Below are 9702 nucleotides of genomic sequence, written 5' to 3'. Positions count from 1 at the left end.
TATTTATTTATACAAAGTAAATCTAAGCAAAAAGATTTGGGGTGATATGACTGTTACGAGGGTACAAACACGTCATAATGCCTATTTGCCCCCGAAATCAAACCCTCACCACTTTATTATCTACCGAACCCACTTAATCATAGATTATCATTTAATTAACTAATTAATTTCCGACAGCAAACTTGTTTTCTCTTACATCTGTTTGCTCAGTTTTGTACACTCTTTCTCTTCTCTTTTAAGAAAGAAAAAACCATTGGTGGCTTTGTGCCTGGTTCTGCGTGAGATGTCAACATCACTCCAAACCACGACAACCTTGAAAGAGAGAGAAGCAAACAAATTATTCTTTTTCTTCTTCTTCACCTCCACAGTGCTTGTGCAAAGTAGGGTTTGTTTCAGATTTTTGGCTAAATTTGGCAAAATGCGGCTTTTTAATTATATATACTCTATTTTAGCAAAACCCATGTTTCTTTTCCTTTTTCCCCCATTTTCCATTTACAGAAATGCTTTATGATCAGTAGAACACTTGCAGAAGATCTGCAGAATCGAAAGATTTTTGTGTCTGAAGAGGTAGATAGAATTTTATCTCTCTTTTTTTTTTTTTTTTTAGGAGCAAGTGCAGTGTGATTCTTAAATTTTACAACATCCTCTCTCTCTTTCGTTTTTTTTTTTTTTTGGTAGAAAACGACCGTGGACTGATAAATTGGCTTGTTTGATGTAAAGGGTCGGATTTTCCCAGAAAATGATGAGAAAGAAAATTCCTGATCAAGAAGATTTACAGGACAAGGGCTGAGCTCTAATGGCTCTCTGTGTTTTCTCAAGGTTTCTCTCTCTCTCATGCATCTTTCTACTTATAGAAACAGGTTTTATATACTTATAACAAAAGATGTCACTGTGTATGCATTTAGATCGTTTTATTCATGCATTCTCCGATGGTTTCATCAGTTTGTGTGTGTGAGAGAGATATGGTTTGGCCAGCTGCTCAAAATAAAGAGCCATTAAGCAACAAGACTGAACATACTAGACTGATTGAAAAATATGTACTATGACGCATCAAATAAAGAAGAAAAAGTACTAAAATAAAGTGCAACAATTAATCTAGGAAAAACTCTAATTACATTTGCCCTATCGCTATAGAAAAACATAATTGGAACTCACTAAATTTATTGATAAAGTCTAATTTCACGTAATAAAGAAACTTTAGACTAACAAATCAATCAACATGGTTGTACTGTTATTTGACTAACAGATACCACCTTTAGACTTGTAATGTCAATGTGTGGAGAAAATTCAAAGTGCGTACAATCTATTATGAAGTAGTTGAGATAATCAATATTATTTTTGTTTGAGAAGAAAGAACATAATTATTCTACTCTACATGATAAACCAGTAAGAACAGAAGTAAAACAACCACATTGAGAATTAGTCAAATAATACATGCAAAATAGAGAGAATTAGTAAGTTGTTTGTTTATAAATTTATTGTCTTGTTTGGGAGAGAATTTCTTTAAAAGGCCTGAATATTTTGTTGTTCGTAATGAACAAACAAACCCGCAAGAAAACACATCCAACAAATAAACAATCACTCAAGCAACCGCTAGCACCAACAAAGGAAATTCAAATCACCCAAACGGCTAGCATCAACAAGGCAAGAAATTTATTACTTTTCACGTGCACGTCATCCACATACACCTTCATATTCCTTCCGATCAGATTTTTGAACATTTTGCTTACCCGTCTCTGGTACGTAGTCCCTGCATTTTTAAGCCCGAATAGCATGACTTTGTAGCAATACAATCCCAGATCAGCTATAAATGTGGTCTTTTCTCGGTTAGCCTCATACATATAGATTTGATTGTACCCCAAGAATGCGTCCATAAAACTAAGGAGATCATGCCTTGCTGTTGAATCGACCAAAAACCAATTCGAGAAAGCGGGAAACTGTCTTTCGAACATATCTTGTTCAAAACATAAAATCAACGTACATCCTCCATTTGGCTTTGGGCTTCTTTACCAGCACTATATTAGCAAGCCAGGTGACATACTAGGCTTCCTCAATAAATCCTACTTGGAGCAACTTCTCCACTTCATCTGCTATTGCTTGATTTCATTCGGGAGCGAAATTTCTTCTTTTTTGCTTCACAAGTCCTACTATTGGGTCAACATTCAGCTAACGAACGATTACCAAGGGATCTATTCCCGGCATATCCTTGTGAGACTATAGAACACTGCTTTATTAGTTGTGTCAGAGCATAAATTGTGTCATTAAGTCTCTTAAGAATGATTTTTGCTGGTTTCATTCTTTTGTTTATGGGGCTAACAAAGGTGTGGATAGGAAGTTGCTTTGATCCAATCTAGGTTCTATGAAAGTGAAAGTTGCAAATAATCCTTAGATGATTTGTGGGGATTTTAATGTTGTGAAGAACTTGGCTGAGAAGTGGGGCTCTAATAGGTTGAATTCTTATGAAGTGGAGTTTGGTCAGTGTTTAAATGATCTTGAGGTCTTGGATCTCAACTTTAGTGGCTGCTTTCACACTTGGACCAACAAAAGTGAGGAACCTCGGTTTGTGGCAAGGAAGCTTGATAGGGTTTTGGAAAATGAGCATTGGATGAGCTCCTTTGGCAAGACTATTGTGGAATTTCATTTTGGAGGCATTTTAGATCATTCTCCTGCTGTTATTTTAGTAGGTATTCTTCAAAGTTTTGGACCTAAACCTTTTAAATTCTATAACTATTGGCTGGAGGATAAAGGTTTCTTAGATTGGGCTAAGGAAGGCTGGAATATTCAGGTTGCTGGGGTTCCTATGTATCAGTTGTATGTGAAACTCAGATCTATGAAGGCTGTGTTGAACAAGCAAAATCTAGTTTGTTTTGGGAACTTGAAGCAGAGAGTAATGCAGGCTCGTGACAACCTTGATTTAGCTCAAAAAGATGTAATTGCTTCTTTTGGAAGGGCTGACTATTTACTTAAGGAGAGGGAGTGTCTTCATGCTTATGTTTCCATAATAGAAGATGAGGAATCTTTTTTAAAGCAAAAGGCTAGGAATCAATGGCTGCAATCAGGGGACCGGAATAACAGTTTTTTTCATCGTTCTCTCAAGGTGTAGCATGCAAAGAATACCATTACTCATTTGTGGGATGTGCAGGGTAATAAAGTGGTTGATGTGGAGCAAATCAAGCAGGTGGCTGAGAATTTTTACAAGAAGTTGTTGGGTACTAATCAGATCGACTTCAATGAGACTAAGACAGCTCATTCCTGTGGCTATTTCTGCTAGAAAGGCAGCTTTGTTGGAGAGGGAAGTTACCTCAGAAGAAATTAGAGACACGTTGTTCCACATGAAAGCAAATAAGGCCCCTGGACCTGATGGCTTTTATACTGATTTCTTCAAGTCTACTTGGTCTATTGTTGGAAAGGAGGTGGTGGCAGCCATTAAAGGTTTTTTTTGGTTCTGGTTTGCTACTTAAAGAAGTGAATGCCACTATTCTTACTTTGGTTCCTAAGAAGGTGAACCTTTCTGCTATGGGGGACTTCAAACCTATAGCTTGCTACAATGTCCTTTACAAATGTATTACCAAGATAATTTATAATATGATGTTACCTCTGTTGGGTGATTTAGTAAGCATGAATCAGTCTGCTTTTATTCCCTCTAGAAGTATCTATGAAAATGTCTTGCTGGCTCAGAAAATTGTTAGAAATTACCATAAAGGAAAAAGGGAATCCTAGATGTACTTTGAAGATTGATCTCATGAAGGCATATGATTTAGTGAACTGGGATTTCATGATTCATTGTCTATACTGTTTTGACTTTACAGCAAAATTCCTAGGTTGGATCAAGGTGTGTATTACCTCTCCTAGGTTTTCTGTATGCCTAAATGGTACTTTGGTTGAATATTTTGAAGGGAAGAAGGGGTTGAAGCAGGGTGGCCCGTTGTCTTCTTATTTGTTTGTCCTAACTATGGAGGTCTTCTCTAGGATAATGGCTGATCATACAAGTGCTATCTTAGGTTTCATGTTTCATCATAAATGCTTGAAAATGAAGCTTACTCATCTTTGCTTTGCAGATGATTTACGTTTGTTCTCTGAAGCTAGGTTGGGATCTAGTAATATCATTAAAGCTGCTTTGGCTGAGTTTGAGGAGCTTTCTGGTCTAAAGGCCAACCCTTCAAAGAGTTCTTTCTACTGTTCTGGAATTTTAGAGAGGATTAAGCAAAGTCTAATGGAAGAATTGCAGATGAAGAAGGTCATCTACCTATGAGATACCTTATTAGGGTTCCCCTCATTTCTTCTAGACTTTTTGCAGCACATTGTGAGGTATTGTTGGACAGAATTACCGCTCGCATTGATTCTTGGTTGTCTAGGAGTCTCTCTTATGCAGGCAGGCTCCAATTGCTTTCTTCTATTTTGTCTAGCCTGCAAGTCTATTGTGTAGGCATCTTTATTCTCCCCAAGAAAATTCTTAAGGCTATTGAGCAAAAGTTAAATAGGTTTCTTTGGAATGGGAAGGATGTAGGGGCTGCAAAGGCTAGTGTCTTGGACTAATGTATGTTTTCCTAAGGAGGGTGGTTTGGTTTTGAAGAGGTTAGAAGTCTGGAATCAAACCTCTATGCGTAGACATATTTGGAGCCTTTTTGCTAGTTCTGGTTCCCTTTGGGTGGCCTGGATTAAAGATAAGTTTTTGACAAAAAAGAGCTTCTGGAGTGTTGGCATCCCTCAAAATTGTTCTTGGAGCTAGAGGAAGTTACTCAAATTGAGGGATGTTGCCAAAAGTTTCTTGAGGTTTGAGGGGGGGAAAATATTCATCTATGGATGGATTTTTGGCATCCTTCTGGAATCTTGTTGCAGAAATATGGGTATAGGGCTGTTTATGATGCTCAAAGTAGTGTGGAGGCTAAACTTTCTTTTGTTATTCATAATGGGGATTGGTTATGGAGGCCAACTAGATTTGTGGCTTTGGTGGAAATACAAGCAAGGCTCCCTGAAATCAATTTTGTCCCTAGCGATAAACCTATTTGGACTGCTTCAAGGAAAGGTACCTATCTAAGTTCAAATACTTGGGAGTTTCTAAGGGAGAAAAATGAGCAGATTGGTTGGTGGAAGCTGGTTTGGTTCCCTCTTGCTATCTCTAAGCAAGCTTTTATTTTATGGCTTGTTATGAAGGATAGGCTGGTTACGGGGGATAGTTTGCTGAATTTGGGATAGAAAGGTGATGTCCAATGCTTGTTCTGAAGAAATCAAATAGAGAGCATTGACCATTTATTCTTTGAGTGCAGTTTTTGTGGTAGAATTTGGAGGTTTTTTATGCTTTGCTTTAAAGTTGCTAATCCCCCTGTGATATGGGAAGATCTTCTGCAGCTAGGATGCAGTAATTGAGGATGTAAATCACTTAAAAACCTGCTTTGTCGTCTGGTTTTGGGCTCTGCAGTGCACACTTTGTGGTACACTCGAAATGAGCTTAAGCATCCAGGTAAGCCAAACATAGAAGAGTAGATTTTAAAGAAGATCTTTGGGACGTTCGAACCAGAATTGTTGGAAGATGAATGTTTCCAAAGACTAGGGAGAATCTTGTTTTGTGTTCTTTGCAGAATTTGCCTGCAAACTTGGTTTTGTTGTAGGTTCTGCAGTTTGGTTTCTAGTCTTCTTGATAATAGAATTTAGAATGCGGATATAATATGAAATAAATGAAAGAAAGAACGACACATAGATTAAGGTGGTTCCGCATATAACCTATATCCACACATTAAAGCCCTATAGGCTACATATTTCCTTGATTTATGATCTATTTATAGAGCTTTAACATAATTTTAAATGCAAAACAAATCCCTTGAATTAAGGGTAATTAATAACAAATCAAATCAACATTAACCACAAATCAAATCCTCATTAATCAAAAGGATTTAAATCCTTAACACTTGGTTATTTCTAGTCCTCTGTGAGGACTTGTAACTGGATGTTTTGTTGGTTGGTTTTGAGTTTTGAGCTTAATGAAATTTTTTATTCATCCAAAAAAAAAAAAAAAAAAAAAAAAGGAAATCATATAGAGTACAATTTACAACTAAAAGTCTGGTTCTAACATTGAGGATGGATGAGGAGGATGGAGTACTTGAACATTTTCTAGCTTTTTTATTTTGTCAATGCAAATGATCAAGGCTTTCATGGGTGGTGTAGGAGATTGTGGAAAAGAAGGAATCCATTATTATTTGGCTTCACCCCTTTTTTCTGCTTTCTCTTCCATTTTTGCTGGGGTTAGCTCTAGAAATAGATGGTTGTTAGAGTAGAAATTAACCAGAATCTATCTAACTTAAAATTCTGGTAACTTTTCCCAGTAATTCCAAAGTTTATTATTCTTAATCAATAATAGTGGTCAAACAATTAATTGTGGATTAAAATCCATTTGTTTAGATTTCATGACAACTTCATGTAACTAGCAGGATGTTATATATTGTTCTAACTTGTGCATTTACGCACTCTATAAAGCCTCCGACCCCATGCAATTGATATGTAGATAACCTACTGGAGTGACAATCATATGGCTAATATTTACAATTCTTCTCTGTCAATTGTTCTACCAAAGGGATAAATCTAGCTTCTTATGCCGTTGTTTTGTCTATGTCACTCTAGTTGCATACATATTCACTTACTAATCATGCATATAGCTTTGAAAGTGTAAATTGTTCCCCCTTATCGAATTGCAGGATTGTTGGTAGCTAGTGATCATTGGTTGCAAAGATAATGGACATGAAATATTTATCAAACAAACCCTTAAATAAGGATCAAACTCTTCAAAGGTATAGTACAAAGTAACCGATATTTTAGTCCTCGGATTCCAGCCTTTATTTCCATATAGTACGTGTCTTAGATATGTGAAATTGTTCTGCAGATATATATTGGGTTGTTTGGCTACTGTAACTTTCTTTGGCATGAGTATTATGAAGGAGAAGAAAGATCAATCAATTCATCCTGCATTGGGATATGATGTATGCAATATATTCCACGCGGTATTATTTTTATACTTTGTGTTCGAATTAATATTTAAATTATTAAATTCATTATTTTTAATCAACTTAAATTTTTGGGATAAGTAATGAAAATTTTAATAGGTTAATGCATTTAAGGAGTTTGGAGATTTTAGCTGGACAAAAGAAAGTTTGTTTACGCAAAAATCATGTTCCTCGACCGGGTGAGTAGGGATGCAACTCCTGGGACGACAGAAGCAAAATTGTTTCTATTTTTTGAATTAGTTTCCAAGGCTTCTTAGGGTTCATTGAGGTCTTATCCTATTAACATGGAGGCTCTTGAGGGGCTGTTCCTCGTAGAATTCCTTCTATTTAATGCAAAGAATTGGCTAACGACATCTCTGAGGAGGAGATTAAATCTGCTTTGTTATCCTTAAACAACAACAAAGCTCCTAGTCTGAATGGTTTTAATGCCCATTTCTTTAAAAAGTCTTTCGTTTTAAAGGGCCAATTTCTTAGTAGGTCGGAACGTCATTGCAGTGGTGAAATCTTTCTTTTGCTCGGATAGACTACTTAGAGAGATTAAAATGTTGTGAATAGACTTGTGAGTATTGAGTCTCACATTGAGAAAATATAAAAGAAAAGAGTACTTAATATCTAAATGGTAGTTAGTCCATTAGCTTAGGCTTTTGGGTTAGAGTTGTATTAAATTATGTATATTAATGTACTCTTGGTAAAAACTCCATAATCGCTGGGATGAGTGTCTGGACGCGTCGGGTTTAGAGTTGTGTCTGCCATCCACAACTCTTGACGCGAGACACTCTTGAAAATGTAAAAAGACTTACAAGTCATGGGGAGATTGTTGTGAGTGCACTTGTGAGTGTTGAGTCCTACATTGAGAAAATATAAAAGAAAATAGTACTTAATATAACTAAGTGGACCTTAGTCCATTAGCTTAGACTTTTAGGCTAGAGCTTAGAGTTGTGTTCAATTATGTATATTAATGTATTCTAAGTAAAAACTCCGTAATCGCTTCATCTCCCAACATAAAAGTCATCCCTAATTGAAAGACTTTCAATCTATATCTTGTTGTAATACGATTTATATTTAAGTACATGGATCTAGCTTACATGCTATTAGTTTAAGCAATGGTCAATATTGAATCTCTCAAAATCTTTCTTCATTTTTTCTCTCCTATTAAAAGCTTCTAAAAGTAAGTTAACTTTAAGATTCAATCTTAACCGATGCTTACATTACAACATGCATGTTGTTATTTTAATAACAAATGTAAGCCAAATCCTTAAGTGCATAGCTTTTGCATTGTGCTTGGTGATATTGTTGGCAAGCAAGGAACAACTTCTATTAGTGGAGGGCAGATTGGGGACAGTATCCTTCTAACTAGCCCTAGGTGTGATTTGAAGGTTGATTTCATAACGACTATTATTCTATGAGATGGAATTTGTCATGGCACTTTTAAGGGTTGTTGGATTCACTTAATTAGGTTATGGGATGGTGGATTAAGTAATATATCACTACAGTTAATTAGATTCTCACTTTGTATTACTGGTGAGCTTAAGGGTTTCTTTTTTATGTAAGGACCTCTGTTTGTCTTCCCAATAAAGAGTGTAATTCAAATTTTCTCAGAATTAAAAGTTTCTAGAAAGTCATGCTACTAGGGAATTATTCTTGGTCTTGGAGAAAGATTGTTTTAATTCTTTAGCTTTATCATCTGGTGCCTATTCTGATAATGTATGTGATTTTGATGCCTATTAATTGAGTAATATTAGAAATCACTCTTATGTTCCTCTTGTGTCATTTTAAAAGTGATGTGGCCTCTAAAATTATCATTGGGTTTGTGATTAATCATTATAGAATTTTGATCAAATTGTGATTTTAAAAGCCACCCCATTCAGTGACACAAGAGTGATTTATAGAATTACTCGTATTAATATATTGACTAATAATTTGAAGTACTCTTCAAATTATCCTCTGATTTGCAGCTGCATAAGTGAGAAGTTGAATAAACAGTAAAGCTTTCTCACCATGACGGACCAATACCGCATGTTTATAGAAACCATAGCATCTGCAGCATTGTGATTGTGCTGAAGAAAACTCTATACTATGCAAAACAATTGCTTTTCTCATATATTATTTAGTCTTACATCTGTTCCCACACTTCCAATTAAAGACATTCATATCCCTCCTCACTGAACCTACGAACCCTAAACTTTTTTTTTTTTTTTTTTGTGGGTTCAAACCCTAAACTATTATCCTCTGATGTATTCTTTTGTTCAATGTCATAATGTAACCCAAAATGTATGTAATGCATGTATGGTACTTGGAATTGACGTGTAATAGATTATATATGATATGCACAGGAATTTATGTGGTTTCTTTTATGTTGATTGGGGAAGACGATTAGGTAAAAATTTATTAACAAAAGATGCAATACATTAAAAGTCAAAACTTAATAAATCCAGTGTTTAACAAAGAGTTCGTTTTATCATTAATGACATTTCTTGCATTGTGTTCCTCCCTCTCTTTTTCTCTAGTACGGCTGTTGTAAGAGCTTTTTCATGCTCAGAAAACAAAAATAAATATCAATGTACAATAGTTGTTTTAAGTCTTCTCCACAAATTCAAAATAGACTAGGATTGCATTTAATGCTCTGACTTTGTTGCTCTCCCCTGTTGATTAGGTGCGCAACACAATCAAAATCTTTTTTTTTTTTTTTTTTTGGGTAACAAACCAA

The 9702-nt window shown here is 35.6% G+C and overlaps 1 long non-coding RNA gene across 3 annotated transcripts; it reads left to right on the top strand.

Annotated features, from left to right (window-relative positions):
* Window positions 1-262: 262 nt before the first annotated feature.
* On the top strand, window positions 263-9165 carry LOC132179458 (uncharacterized). Of its 3 annotated transcripts, none has more exons than XR_009439924.1 (3): window positions 263-567; window positions 721-819; window positions 8951-9165. It is a non-coding gene; the product is annotated as an uncharacterized LOC132179458 (long non-coding RNA). The 3 variants fall into 3 exon arrangements; XR_009439923.1 differs by having other exon boundaries at window positions 8922-9165; XR_009439925.1 differs by having other exon boundaries at window positions 679-819; window positions 8922-9165.
* Window positions 9166-9702: the final 537 nt, after the last annotated feature.

Source organism: Corylus avellana, chromosome ca4, assembly GCF_901000735.1.
Source record: "Corylus avellana chromosome ca4, CavTom2PMs-1.0".
NCBI lineage: Eukaryota > Viridiplantae > Streptophyta > Magnoliopsida > Fagales > Betulaceae > Corylus > Corylus avellana.
The sequence above is the reverse complement of the archived record's forward strand: the minus strand, read 5'-3'. Positions and strand labels throughout refer to the sequence as shown.